The sequence below is a fragment of the Ambystoma mexicanum genome, chromosome 14 (assembly GCF_040938575.1).
Source record: "Ambystoma mexicanum isolate Mex_15411 chromosome 14, UKY_AmexF1_1, whole genome shotgun sequence".
NCBI classification, from domain to species: domain Eukaryota; kingdom Metazoa; phylum Chordata; class Amphibia; order Caudata; family Ambystomatidae; genus Ambystoma; species Ambystoma mexicanum.
The window spans coordinates 319,169,754-319,185,950 of record NC_090940.1 but is presented as its reverse complement, the minus strand read 5'-3'; positions in this window follow the sequence as shown (position 1 = coordinate 319,185,950).

The following is a 16,197-nucleotide window of genomic DNA, read 5'->3' as shown; positions in this document are numbered from 1 at the left end:
CACCCTGTGTTACTGTGGCTAGTAAGTGAATGAGCGGTGTCAAGCTTTAACTGGTATGTATATGCCAAGTTCAGGTCTTCCAACTGCTCTGTATAAGTCTGTATCCTCTTCTGTGTTACCAGTAAAGGCTTTAATCTGTTAAACTCTAAAGACAGAATGTCGGGTGTTGGACATAGTGTCAGATGGTCTGGTAAATTGTGCCCCTTAGCTAGATTCTTATAATGCAGATAGACAAATTCATCATAGAGGTCTTCGGTTTGTCTTTTAAGGCTTAAGAGTTGTTCTTGTAACAGGTATGTTCCATTAGCCTGTTCTACAGCTTCAGAATCTGGTGCAGCAGAAAATTTGGGTGTTGCACTAGGAAGACTGACCTTAGAGTTATCATGGTTAGTAGTTACTGGGGAAGCATTAAGACAACCGATGGTCAGTATTGGTCTTTTGTACCCAGGAGCAGCTGCACTAACCTCAGGATACTGAATGCCTTGTCCTGTTAAATGAGTGTTTACAGCAGTCAGGGGAGGTTGTGTAGCTTGCCAAGCTGATCTTGAGCATATCACTTTGGCAACAGCGTACTCTGGTTGAGAGTCTGCCACAATGAGTGCAATATCCTTGGCTGAAGCAGTGTTACAACATTGGTCCTGAGACCAGGTAGCCTGGGATAAAGGAATACAAGGTTCGTGTACCGGCTGAATGTCGAATGTAGTGTCAGAAGAAATGCCAGAAACCGCATGAGTGTTTTCCACTGGTTGGGCTAACAAAATCTGCAGGAATTCATTTTCTTGCTGTAGCTCTTCTATAGATAGAGACTGAGGATCATAGTTGCAAATGTCATAGTAGTTACACACGGAAGGGTCAGGGAGTCAGTGAGTGCAGTACTGTGCTTGTAAACCTTTGTTTACTAGGGCGAGTCTGTCTTTTAAACTATGGTTTTTGTTTGCAGTCCTTAAGAAAACTTTAGATTTTTGCAGAGGTTTCTTGAACCGAAAAGAAAGCATCTTTGGTCTGTGTGTGCCCTTCCTGCCTATGGAACAAGAATCCTTTTGGTCTTGCATTCTGTCAGGAATGACTCTCTGTCAAGAGTGGCACAAGGTACCCAAGTAGGGTTTGGGTGGCTGTGCTGAGGTAAGGTAGCAGATAAGCATACACAGCAGGAAGTTCAACAAGAAAGAAGAGTAGTAAACAGTAGCTGTGAGCCAAAAGGGGCACAAGATACAAAGGTACAAACAAACTGTATTCCCTCTTGGGGTGTATGCTGAAATGGGAAAGAGTGTTCCACGAACCTTAGGAGACTCCAGCCTTCTGCACAGATTGCTATAACAGAGGCCCACGCTGTATGCTCATGGCTGGGAACAACAGCAGTGGGTGTCTGTAACACTGAAAACGCGACAAAGGAAGGGGCAGAGGTTGCCTGCCCGAAACCAACAGGAAGGCTCTGTACAAAGGGATTACATAAGACACATGAGAAGACAAGAACAGAAATATCCAGCGAAAAGGAAGTCAATGAGCAATCTAGCAGAAGGAAATGAAGGAAAGGCAGTTAGATTGAAATAGATAACCTAAGGTGGATACAGAGGACTCAAGGAAGAGAACAAGGAGCAGCAGTCAGGAAAACAGAAGGCTGCAAAGTAGGAAGCAGGTCTGCAGTCAAGAGTGGCACTAGGTGCAGGCAAACTGTATTGGACTGCGGAGGACTGTAGTAGGCTGAAAGGCAGGGAGTCCAGAAGAACAGGACAGAGAGAGAGTAGTAGGCGACAGACAGAGAGCCCAAAAGAATAGGGCCGCTAGGTAGGGAGCCCAGAGGAGCAGGGCTGTAGGCAGCATAGAGGTGCAGGCTGCAAGGTAGGGAGCCCAGGGAACAAGGGCTTGGAGACAGCAGAAGGTTGCAAGCTGCACAGTAGGGAGCCCAGAGGACAAGGGCTGTAGGCAGCCAGAGTGAGGCAGGCTGCAGGGCAGGGAGCCCAGAGGACAAGGAAGGTAGGCAGCCGGAGTGAGGCAGGCTGCAAGGCAGGGAGCCCAGAGGACAAGGACGGTAGGCAGCCGGAGTGAGGCAGGCTGCAAGGCGGGCAGCAGAGGACTAGGACTGTAGGCAGCCGGAGTGAAGCAGGCTGCAGAGCAGGGAGCCCAGAGGACAAGGACGGTAGGCAGCCGGAGTGAGGCAGGCTGCAGGGCAGGTAGCCCAGAGGACAAGGTTTGTATGCAGCCGGAGTGAGGCAGGCTGCAAGGCGGGCTGCAGAGGACTAGGACTGTAGGCAGCCGGAGTGAGATAGGCTGCAGGGCAGGGAGCCCAGAGGACAAGGACTGTAGGCAGCCGGAGTGAGGCAGGCTGCAGGGCAAGGAGCCCAGAGGAGCAGGGCAGCTGACTCTAGAGGACTGTAATAGGCTGCAAGGCAGGAAGCCCAGAGGACAAGGGCTGTAGGTAGAAGGCAGCGGAGCGTGATCGGCTGCAAGGCAGGGAGCCCGGAAAGGGCACTGGAACAAAACAGGATAATGCAGCAACAGGAACAGCATACAAAGTAAAGGGTAAAGGCAAACAGGAGCGGGGAGACTCAAGATGCAAGACCCTGTGCTCCTGCAGGCAGCTGCTTATATACAGCCCTGCCCTGTTCTGAGGCAGGCTAATTGACAGCACCTGTAGCAGCACACCTGAAGACAATCTGCCTCCTCCCTCTCTGGTCCTGAGCAGGTGGAAGCAGCACTGGCTGCTAGGGCTTCTGGGGATTGTGGTCCCAATAACGATGAATGAGAATAGCCAGGAATTGAGGACTGCAGCCAGATGCATTATGGTAAATGTAGTTAATTGAATAAAATAAGAAAGAACCAAAGTTGAGCAAATGGAAATAAAAGACCAAGGTGTGAAAATGAGTTGTTCAAGGAGTATTAGGAGGATAAATGAGTACCAAGTAGTCCATGATGGTTGCCAATGCGTGTGCCAGCGGTGCGGGCATGACAGTTAACCACCTAAGAAGTCAGAACTTGAATCTTGGACCTTACTAGGTTTCTCATTTCCCTCCCTTTGTTGAATGACTCGTCCCCCCCTCACCCTTGTTCCCACCCCACATTCCCCTCCCTCCCTGGAAGGATATCCCCTTCCCGCCTGCTCGCCACTCCCAACTCGGGCATCACCGCCCTTTCCGTACCAAAAATGGTTGCTCCTCCGACGACCCAACATTCCAATTCTCCTTTTGGAGGCCCACCACCCCCTTTACCACTAACAAGGTTCATGAGTCAATTGTGGTCTGGTCAAAATCACTCTCTTAAATGTATCATACGGGACGATGCAGGTTAGGAGGGGTGGGTGGGTAGGATGCTTGATATATGAGACCGTATAGGAACCTCCGTCCCAGCAGAACAATAGGAAGGGAGCCTCCAACGAGTGGGTATATGCTATGCTCTTGGAACACCAGCGGCTACAAGCATCTTCTTGATGAAGGTTCTGACAATCTAAAATAAATTCATATAATATGTCTCCAGGAAACCTGGCTCTCCGTCGAAGTGATTTGCGAGGGATTCACAACCCATATGAACCCAGCGATTGTCTCGCAACAAGGCAGACCTTCATCCGGAATGATGATTTTGACTAAATTAGACCCAAATTGGTCAATAATGGCAAAGAAAAATCTACACTCCTTGGCCCAATATATCATCCTCTGTATGTCGACTCCAAAGATGGAGTACACTCAGAAAGCCGATGTTACTTATTTAACTATTTTTAATATCTACTGGAATTCATCAGCAATGAACGATAATAACTTCATTGATTCAATATATGATGAACTTGTTATGATTGCAAGTATTTATACTCAGTCAGAGTTTATTATTGCTGGAGAGCTCAATATTCATTTATATAGTACAGATGGTATTAGATTAGATTTACATAAATTGATCCCAAGAGCGAGAAAATGGGTCAAAGAAATTGCTATTTGAAACTTAACCATGACAGTCCAACCGGTAAATGAACAAGGATTACCTCCTCCAACTTGGACACAAGAAAAATCAAGTTTAATTATTGATTACATTTTTATCTCAGAAGGGATTCCAAAACTATTAATAGTAACTACAACTTGCCCACAACCAAATAGTGGTCATCATCAAATATCATTAACTTGGAGTGCATCACGAATACAATCTGCGCGACTAAACCACCCGGATCTCGAATTGAATAACGGTATGAACAAACTCTGTATAAACCAACATCAAATGGCTGGTCTCTTTTGTAAATGTAAAGCTTCATTGCGCTCCGACTGCTCAAAACTTAACTATGAATGGATTTTACAACATTATCAATATCCACTGACAAAGCACAGCAAGCTTCAAAAATTACATAAACATTACTTCAACAATGAGATCAATTTAATGAAAAAAAGCTTTAAGAAGCGAATACGAGCAATTAAAAAACAGAATACAATAAACTGTACAAGAATTAAAAAAAGAAAAACAAAAGCATTCAAATGCAATAAAATCTGCTAAAGCTCTACTAAAACAATCTGATGCAGAAACGATTGTACCAGCCTTAAAACAAAAAAACACAAGACTACTGTGGTCGCTCTTAAATCAGAACTCAACAGCATCAACTATGAATCAAGAAGTAGAAGCGCAAGTTTGGACACAACATTTTACCAATCTATACAAAACAAAATCAGATTCGCCCCAAATACAAGAACTGAACAAAGACCCCACCTGGAACCTAAATTGGGAAATAGAAAACATCACAAAAACAATTATCTCTCTGAATCCATCTAGAGCACCGGGTCTGGATAGCCTTTCCAATGCCACCCTAAAATCAGCACTAGAATAGTGGGCCGCCTTTTTTGCCCAACTCCTCATTCTGATCGAAAAAAACACAACAAATCCCAAGCAGTTGCACTTCAGCAATTTTGATTCCAATTTATAAAACTGGTGACAGGAAAAATCCTGAGAACTACAGACCAATTGCCCTGTTAGACCCGTTAGGAAAGCTGTTCACGGTGTATTTATTGAAAAAACTCAACAAATGGGCAGCGACAAATGGTAGACAGGAAAAAAGACAAACAGGATTTGTTAATAAAGTAGGAACAAATGTCAAACTACTGCTTTTAAGTATGATTAAGTATGAAGCCATTGTGAAGAAACAACAAGTATATGCGGTGTTCATAGATTTAAAAATGGCCTTTGGTTCAGTTAATCGACAACAACTTTGGAGCAAATTAACATCATGAGACTGCCCTTTATTCATCCTTAACCCAATAAAACAGCTATACTCCAATACTTCTATTCAAGTGAGATTAAATAAAGGTGGAGCAGTAACTAATCCAATTACAACTTGAAATGCTCTAAAGCAAGGGTGTCCACTGGCCGCCTGTTTATATAACTTGTACACATCTGATTTTGTGGAAAAAATCCAAGATACATCCGCGAACCCCCCAAAGATAAACAACGAATCGATACAGTCCTTGATATATGCTGATGACATCATAGTCAAGGATAACACGGTGACAGGCTTACAGAAGACACTTAACAATGTGGAAAAATTCACGAAAGTCAACGATCTTCAAATTACTACCACCAAAACTAAGCTAATGAAACTATCACCCCAAAAAAGCAAGAACCGACGAAATCCAACAGTATTACTGGAAGGTAAAGTGATTGAAGTGGTAAAATCAATCAAATACCTAGGCACTATGATAAATCCCTCGCCAGTGGAACTGGAATGGAAAGATCATATTGAGACAAAGACAAGATCACTTGCCCGCCAAGGTTCCTTCTTCCATCGCAAGTTTGGTACATACTCAGCAAAATCAACCGTCGCCTTATTCAAGCAAAAAGTGGTTCCGATTCTTGCATATGCTAGCAAGACTTTGATTAGTCAACAATCAATGAAATGGCACCTTTACGAGGCAATATTTTGGAGTAAAACTTTAGCATTGCCCAAAACGTTTCCTATGCCGAGAATCCGGTTCGAATTTGCCCTCCAGTCCTTACAATCTATAATTGCATGGAAACAAATGGATCTTTGCAGGAAAACAATTTGTCAAGATGCAATTCCGGCACTGGAAATACTCAAACAAAAGAAGAATGCCCCACAGGTGACAGCCCTTCAACATTGGACCAAAGAGATTAAGAAACTGATGCAAGATGAAGAAATCTCTGAAGATATGCTATTAAATAGGCCGCAATATCTGAAACGCAAAATCCAGAGAAATGATTGGATCAAAATAACTGCCAAACAACTTCAATACAAAAGTTTCTTGAAATGCGAAATAGAAACAAGAGCCCTTCATGAACCCCTGGACTATTTAGCAGGTTTCCCGGATCAAAGGATTCGGGATCTGTTTTTACGCTTTCGTCTGAACATTTTACTGACTCGCGATTATTTAACCAAGATGAAACAACTGGACATGAAGAATTCTGATTGCCGATCCTGTTTGAAGGAGAATATCTGCGAGACACTCTTTCATCCAAGAAATGTTTTTGTTAGCTCAAAACTGGGAATGGAGTCAAACTCGGACTCGGGTCATGTTTGAGCCAGCCATATCAAATTACACATGGAAAAATATGGGCCCTCCCAATTCCCCATCATCTTGTGAGAATGATCTCCTGTTGGGAGTCGGAGATTGTGACGCTCCGCAGTCTACCACCTTATTGTCATCACCCCAAGATGATAACATAGTGAACCCCGTGGATGAGGGGGGAACCCTCTAGAGTGGAGAATATGAGGATGTCATCCCTTCTCTGATAGGGGGAGACCTTTCCCATGGGGCCAGGGCGATACATCCACAGTATATTACTCTCCCTGGGGTTGGTGCACAGAGGGAGGATCACATGGGGGAGGAACTGCCTTATGGGAATGGGGACAACTATGCTCAGAGAATGCGGTATTCCCCTGAGTCAGTACACCTAAACGCTTTCTCAATGTTAAATCCTCATTCCCCTTCTTTTATTATGGCCAATGTCTGCTATTGTCAAGTTAGCCAACCTAACATACTTGACAACATTAGAACATCAGAAAATATAAAGCATGCTGCTTATGGCTCTAGTTCAAGTATTGGGAAACCTTATATACTTGGCATGATTAAAACATTAGGTAATGTAGAATATAGTGCATATGGCTGTACTTCAACTATTGGGAAACTCAATCCACTTCACAAGACTGAAACATTAGAGAATGTAAAGTATGCTACATCTGACTTTATTTTATGTACTTAGATGAAGGAGTCCAAGGATCACTCTGGAGAAGCAGAGTGAGCGTTCTAGCTTCTCACCTAAATGTGATTGGCCCAAAGCAATTGCATTTCCCAATGTGGGAGTTTAAATATACCACAGCTGAGATGCAAAGAGAGACATGTCCTCCAATGAGGAGGCCGGTGAGCTGTGCAGCAGGCAAGCAGATGAGAGCCATTAGGAGGGAACCCGCAAGCGTAGGAGGAGCACCTGAAGGCGGTCAAGGAGGCAAGGACTCTGCTGGCTGCTGCTGAGAAGAACCTCCAGGGCACCGACGAAGCGTCCATGAGAGTGGACACACCGTCGGGGAGAAGCAGACATCCGCACAGCCGCTGCAGACCACGACTGAGCCCCAAACGCTAGAGGAGCCTCAAGAGACGTAGCAGCTGCTCAGGAAATGCAGGTACCTGCCAGGAAGAAGCAAACAGGTATGCAGGTTACCCAAGAGGTGCTGGGGGTCCGCGGGAGCAAGGGAGTGAAGGTGGAACTGGAACAAGAGGATCTGGGGCCCTGGGAAAGAAGGGCGAACCTGGGACCCGCTCTCAAAACTCTTATCTGAGTTGGAAGATTCAGAATCCTTGCGAGAAGCCTTTGTCTTTTCTTTCTTTGATTTAGCCTTTGTCTTGTCACGAAGACAGTCTTTGAAGAGATAGGGCCTATCCTCCACTGCAGCCACAGTGACCTCCCAGGGTGAGAAACGGTTGGGCACTGTGACGACCTGACAGGAAGTGTCCAGAATATTTTTGAGGAAAATCCATTAAGACACCAAAACCCTCTTTGTAGCAAAGAATCACAAGATGGATGCGTAGTAACTGGAAAGTGATGACAAAAACATCCACTTGTTGAAGCTCTGCTGTCCAGAATAGAGCACTGAAGATAGATGGAGGTAGATTATTAGCAACTCTGTGTACTCACAGTTTGATGGTCACTGCGACTGGATCTCCACAATAGTTCAAGAAGAACGCGAGAGTGTCCCGGAGGGTATTTAGAGGCCAGAATTTCTGGGCTCTGTGAACCCTGCGGGCAGCGCCCTCGGGAAACCCTCTCAGGGAAGAAAACCCGATGTAGATGGCAGATGGTAGACCTTGCAGTGATGAGAAGTCTTGTGGAAAATAGAAAGTCTTTGCTGAAATAGAATTCGCAGGAATTGATTTTTGGTAGCTGACTTTGTAGCTAGGGAATGTTGAAATGACCAACAAAAGTCCAAGAACAAAGGCTGCAATGCCAGAGGAAGGTCCTGGTAAGGTTCCGGACAAGACGGAAAAAGGGAAGGAAGGCAAAGGCAGAGTGAGAAAAGAAGAACGGAGTCAGGGAGAGAGAAAACAGAAGACAAAATGTAGGACGGAAGGGCTCAAGAGACAAGGAAGCAAGGCGCAGTGTAGAGAGAGAGTGCAAGCACCGGGGCTCAGATATAACATAGAAGGAATAGAAAAATCAAAGATAAGGGGCAAAGTAGGAGGAGGAGCCAAGAGGAGCGCAAAGGGAGCACTCTGAAAATGAGGGCGAAAGGACAGCGGGAATTAACAAGTAAATAAAGGAAAGGAACGGAAGGCAGAGATAGAATGTGCAAGAGACGGCCCAGAATACAAGAAAAGCAATTGAAGGAACGGAAAGTCAAGGAAGGCTTGCTATAAGCGAATGCAGAAGTGAGGCAAGGCATATTCACAAGTAGCGAAGAAGCGATGCACCTACCTCCTTGAATCAGCAGTATTTAATGAAAAGGAATAGTAAGAACTTTTCCATCCGCCATTTTGGAAAAGACTAGACCGGGAGCGTGTTCTTCTGCTAATGGCATCAAGGAGGCGCCATCTTGGTTTCCATTTGATGTAATGGGGATGGCAATTTCTCCATTTTACCCATAGAGAACGGGACGTCTTCCTAACATCGATAGCAGTACAAAGAGCTGCAGTCCCAATCTGAGCGCTGAAGCAAGGGGAGCCAGAAATGTAACTTTGTTCCGGGTGCGGAACGAAAGAAAGTGGGAAATAGTGAGAGCCCAGTAAATATGACAACATGCGGGCAAAAAGGCAGCGCGAATCCCAGGAAGGGAACAGGGAGGGAGCAGAGACCCACGGGAGAGCAGCTGAAAGAAAAAGGCAGCAGCGGGCGAGCAGAGAACCATGAGGGAGAAATAGAGGGGGGAAAGGCGGCCTGAAAGGATCGGTGCAAGCCAAAGCAGGAAATGCAAAGCAAAGAGCACTAGCGTCTTACCCAGGGACAGGAGTGAACAGGGTTGCAATGCACTTGCGTTGAGGACTCGCAGGTACATAAAGTCCTTCGGAAGTCCGGTGGCCATTTAGAAAATAAACTAGTCCTATGTTTGTGAACATGTATTTATTAAAACCAGTTTTGACTACCCAAGAGAATCTGAACTTTTCTGTTGGTTGGATGTGCAAAGAACACTTTACTTTGCGAAGAGGTCTACCTTGCGCAGTTGGTTTAAGTTATTAGTGTTAGAGACGGAGGTAGGATTTTCAGACACCACAATGAAAGACTTTATAGTTGTGGACATTCTGACAGTTTCTTTAGTTTTCTTAGGGAAGGGAAACCCCTCTTAGTTTTAGGGACAGAGAGGCATTTTTCCAAAAATTATTCATTCATGTATTGCGTTCCCAACTGAATAGTCACACCTTCACTAAAAATACTATCTATTGTGAATCACGTTGAGTGATCTAGCACCAACAGGCTAGCTAGTTAATGCTCTCAAAATGAACAGCATGTATGGATTACGGCAGCATTTACTCAAGTCATTTATCGCGCTGCACCTTTCATTTAAAGGTTACTTCTCTACATTTAAAAAAGAATGCTACAATATATTTTAAGTCGTACGAACAATGATTGAATTTCCAAACCTTTTTTATATAATAAATGTTTCTGCCCAAAAATATACCACCATCGCCTCCAAGCCTTACTTCTGCCCCATCACATTTGGTGTCAGGAGTGGGATCAGAGCTGGTTGATACAAACTAGTGGGAGGAATGCTGAGTGAGCAGGACGTGCCACAGACATGCCAGGAGCCAAGGGACAACTCTTGGGAGTTCAGCAACAGGAGAAGGCAGCGTTTCCCCTACCGGGACCTGACGCAAGACAGGTGTGCTGGAGCTAAGCTGCAAGAGAAACCGGTATGACGTGGAAGCAGTCCAGAATGGAACATGCAATGCTAACGTATTTGTGGGTTTGTGTTGGGGGTTCCTGCTGCGACAGGGATCCGTGAATTAGGAATAATAATGTTTGGGACCAGTTACTCTGTCGCATTGTGTGCGGGTATAGAGTGCTTCCACCGCCCTCTGAGTAATAATGCATTAAACAATGCCAACACACAACTGCGCCAGTTGTAAAGTTTTTATTTGTATAGTTCGTCCGTAAATGTGACACTTGTTTCAGCCTGTGGCCTACTTCAAAACCAGACAAGTGCTATGTATCAAATTAAAATAAAATAAAAAACAAACAAATATATAATACAAACGTGTATTCCATACAGTTAGATAGAGACAGAAATTAATAGGGTTGGGCAAGGGTAAGGGTATGTTAGGTAAGTAAATTAGAGAATGCACAAAAAAGACAAAAGTCAAAAAATAGTAATAAGCAAATATCACAAAAAGAATCATTAATTGAACATATGTGCATCTGTTGCAGCACTAAAAATACTGTATGTAAATCATTCTACTATGAATATTTAGCTTTATGTCATTGCCCCTATGTTTGAAATATCCTGCATGACTCACAATTAGATGTGATCAAATAAAGTAAGTCTCAATTGCTAATGCTTCTTAAATGTGCATTTTCAGATTGATAAATTGTGAATTTGCTGGCTCATTTGAGCATGAATATGAAACGCTTACCTGACTGTATGTCCTTTACTAATTTTGTAATTATTTTGTGATTTCTGAGTATAAATTAGAAAAGTAACTTACCCAATTGTAAGTCAAGCTCAGGTGTTTTAAGATTAATGTATAGCGTTCTTGCGTTGAAATGTATATTTGGGTGTAATCCCTGTACCTGAAAACAATTTAAAAATTAAAGCGTATGCATCATGAAAAACGTCATACTTGGAGTAAGCTATTATGACCCTTTTGCAATATGCATAGTACTTGTTATATTTGTGCTCTTTGCTGTATGCAAAGATACCTCGCTTCCATTATTCATTTCATCATGTATCTAATATATACTCTCGCTTGTGCGTGATTCAAATAATCACACACACACTGTTTCTTGTGCATATCCATGCGTTGTGAAAACTCACTATAAAATCATTAAACTTTTACAGAATGGAAAATGGCCAGTAAAGCTGTGTTTTGCGTAAGCGCGAACATGACCTAAGAGTGCACACAGAGTCGGTGAGTGGGGATCCTGGGGCTTTTCGGCGACCACACCAAATACAAATTGTGAACATTAAAGCTACAGAAACAGTGACATTAAAGAGGCTAATTACAAATCAATGAAACCTACTATGAATACAGACCCCAGCCATATATGAGACTATGGAGTGTAAATATGGAGGAAACCCAGAGTGAATGTTGTAAAATATCATATGTAAAATATCCAAGAAGATATATATATAATTGTGGAAGTGAAATAGGAACTGTTACCTGTGGATTTAAGAGGTCCTGGCAGGCGAGTAAACCAGGCAGTTACAAGTGTTTAAGAAGTCCTGGCAGGGGAGTATACCAGGCAATCACAAGTGAATAAGAAGTCTTATCCCGGGAGTATACCAGGATGTTGCAAACCTACAGGAAGTCCCAACAAATGATATAAAACTGTGTTTGCTGAATGAGAAGGCCCTCTTAAAAGAAGGAACTACATCGCTGAGTATCTTTGCAACTAACAGGATTATTGTGAACCAAGAACAACACAAGGAAGTGATAGACCAAGAGTCATTGGTATTAAGGAAGAATCCAGGGGAAGGGAATCACCTTCTGAAATCAAGGTTGGTTTTACCTTGGAGAACCTTTACCTTGGAGGTGTTCTATTTTTATTATGAACTATTTTTGCAATCACCAGATTAAAGACATTCCCCTTTTCACTTTACATTTTGATTTGTAGTGTGAGGGCCAGGATAGAATGTTTGGACACAAGGACAGTTTTGATTTTGACATCCTGACACAGACAGAGCCTTTATTTTTGGTGTTAGATAGGGAAATTCCTCTTAGAGCAGGGTCAGAGAGACATTTTCCCAACCTTCTTTGTGTCCTTGAAAACTTGTGTCCAAATTTCATTTCTGACTTCTCATATATGGTGTCAGAGATGGGATCGGACTAAGTAGATATAAACTGGGGGACCCTTAGATTTGAGGAACTAGACAACGAGCTTCCGATCCATCAGTTGCCACAGAGCACTCTATTGGGTTTGACCTACGCAGTAGCAGGGGAGAATTAATCCAACCCGGGGACAGAGATTGAATACCCACAGACTTAGTCCTCATTCCCCCACCCGGAACTTACATTAGACTTATCTCTAAGTCTGGTCTAGCCCGGTGACATGGCCTGACACGTCTTAGAAAAAGCCTGATGTAAAATATGAAAAAAGAGGCATAATAGGTCATGCAGGTGAAAGATTATCCCAGGGGAATCTGGAAACGGCGGTCTTTCAAAAGCCCAAAGAGGTCAAAAACTCTGACAAAACCAAAAGCGGAGCCAAGGATTTGGGGGAGGCAGACATAGGGGGTCATTACGACCCAGGCGCAAAGGGATACAACAGTGCCGGTAATCCCTTTGCGCCCTATTCCGAGGTCCCTTTGCGTGTCCTTCCTTAACGCCAGGTGTTAAGGAAGGGACCCGCAAAGGGATACCGGGGTCAATAACGGTACTGCAATTCGCGGTACCGTTATTGCCGCCTTCCCCCTTCCCATTGAGCCCTATGGGGGCTGAAATGGGAATGGGGAATGGCATTTCAAATGGGGACTTACTGGTCCCGCAAAGGGCAGAATGGACCGGTAAGTGCCCATACCACCACGTCGGTGGCGGTACCCGTATTGGTGCTAGTCATGGCGCCAATAGCGCCATGACTAGCACCAACCTCGGAATGAGGGCCATAGATTCTCATGCCACATCAGAGGCAGTCCCACCACAAATCTTGGGAGAGTAGGCCGAGGTTATTCCTGACCTAGCCTTTGCCCAAAAGAATGATCCCTTACTTGCTGAACCTTTCCTACAGGTCGTACCCAAAGAGTAGGATGGAAAGCTGGACTATTATACAGGGGAGATAGTGGGCTGGTTGGCACCTCTAGGTCACAATAATGGAGCCTAAAAGTCACACAATAAATACTCGAAATTGCCCATTCCCATTTGACCGGCGGCCATCTAGAAAAGCCGAAACCCAGGCAGGCATTCTGAACCGATTCTATTGGCTCGTGATCTATGCAGATGTGAAAAATGTTGTACTTACTTGCTCCCTATGTCAAAGACTAGTCTGCAAATACCCCTTCCAGCTCCATTGCAGCGTTTGCCAATCATTGATATACCTTTTTCATGCATAGACATGGATATAGTTGGGCTCCTTGAGCCATCAAAACTAGGAAACCGATACATACTGGTGATATTAGATAATGCAACCCATGATGATAAAGCCTTTTCTTTATGGTTTAATATGACACAATAAATTCTCAAACATTTAATTCAGTTTTTCTCGAGAGTTGGGTTTCCAAAGGAGATTTTGCAAGACTAGGTATCTCCCTTTAGGAGTAAACTAATGTTAGAAGTAAAGGAAATTCTTCAGATAAAAACACTCAGAAACTCTGTTTATGACCCTCAAACTGAGGCTTAGTGGAACGGTTCGACAAGACTTGAAACACATTTTAAAGAAACTAGTTGAAGCCGATGGCAGAAACTGGGATATTATGACACCTTGGGCGCTTTTTGCCATCAAAAACAAGAACAGAGTCCTATGTTGATGAACACTCCCATCCCCTGAGCACCTGTGATACTGTCTATACAGGCAGTCAATACTTTGGTACTGATATCATATCAGAAGTGTTAATAAGAGCTCTTATTGAATGTATTTTTTAAGCACAACGTTCATGAAATCAAAATCTTCTTGAGATACTATTAGAAATCTGTGGAAGAAAGATTAATCAGCTCCCGAAGAAGGGATTCTCCCAAAACGCTTTGAGATAATTTTATGTTCAAATAGTTTTAGTTTGGAAATTAAGTATTATTGTGATTACCAATAATTAAAGAAGATTTTGATTTCTTGAACATTGTGCTTAAAGAATGAATTCAATAAAAAAGCTTATTAACAATCCTGATATATTATCAGTACCAAAGTATTGGCTGCCTTTATTACAGTATCACAGGTGTGAAGGGGACGGAAATGTCCATCAACATAGGATACCGTTCTTGTTTTTATTGTTGAAATGGCTTACTTGTGTCAGAGCTGTATTTTTCTCCCCAGCACCTTAACATTTCTGAAGATACTCAGTAATATCATTTTGAATTTGACCTAGAACAGAGGTGTGCAGCTCAACCATTGGTTAACGTACACCCTTTTTGCCATTAGGAAGATCCCACAGTCCTCAACATGATTCTCCCCAATTGAGCTTTTATATGGTCGAGAACCATGAGATGTCCTCAATATGTCGTGAGAGACCAGGGAGGAATGGGGAAAAGTTGTTTTACCACTTTCCCATATAGTCCAAAAATTAAGCGAGCAAATGGCCACGATTAGGACAATAGTACAAGCGCACATGAGCAGAACCCAAGAACACCAGAAACACTATCATGACAGAAAGGTTGTACTAAGATCTTTTTTCATTGGACAAAAGGTTCTCGTTCTCCTTCCCTCATCTGAGAACAAGATTCTCTCTAAATGGAATGGACTCTATTAAATAATAGAGCAGATGGGGCCTTATGATTACCGGGTCTCACAACCTGACCGAAAAATCAAGACTCAGATTTACCATGTAAATCTTCTTAAAGAATGGAGAGACAATCCAATTGAAGATACCACCGTGGTTCTAACCAGTTTGTTATCTGAAGAATCACGTGTGATTCCTTCCGACCGACCTCAAAACCGAAAGGAAGATTTACTGGACCTCCTAGAACAGTTCCCTGATGTCTTTAGAACTGAGCCACGCTGGGTCAAAGGAATGTATCATTATATCTGTGAATTCGAGGGAAGGTGGTCCATTTAAAACCATATTGGTTACCCGAATCTAGAAAAGACATGATTACAAAGGACGTGAAAAATATGCCAAGGGACAATATCATTGAACCCTTTCAGAGCCCCTGGTCCTCCCCAATAGTACTCGTTGCCTATCGAGATCAATTGTGGAGGTTCTGCATTAACTTCAGGAAGGTGAACGCGGTCTCCCAATTCGACAGCTACCCAATGCCTAGAATTGATGATCTGATTGAACAATTGGGAACCCCTGTTTTCCTCTCCACGATTCATCTACAAAAGTATAATGGCAAGTCCCTGTTAACCCAGAGGACAAGAAGAAAACAGCATGTTCCACTCCCATTGGGTTTTTTCTGTTTAAGGTGTTACCTTTTGGATTGCATGGGGCACCAACTACCTTTCAAAGGTTAATGGACAAACAGGCCGATTCATGGAATAATTAGCGCGGCGCAAGTGGGCAAAAACGTGCGAATCGCAGTGGAATAGCGAAAATCGCAGTGCAAGTGCGAAAATCGCACGAAAAGCAGCACACGTCGATTCATGGAAGTCCGTGCGCGAGAAAACCAGCGGATGTGCGATAAAAAGTGCGCCGCGCACGTTGGCGCACAGGCCATCTAACAGCGTGCGCCAGGTCACAGCGAAAATCGCACAGGCCACAGCGAAATTCGCACATAGCGCGGCGCACGCAACAAAAGTAGGCGGAACACGGGCGTAACACTCGGAATGGGGAACAACTTGCAAAAACGTGGGCGTCACGGGGGAAGTACAGGGCACAAGTGCGCGGAACGCCCACACGCTCGCCTACAACACGTATTCATGGAATAGAATAGGGCAAAAAAGCGCACGCTCAAACCAGCGCACAGGCACAAACACGACCGCCACAAG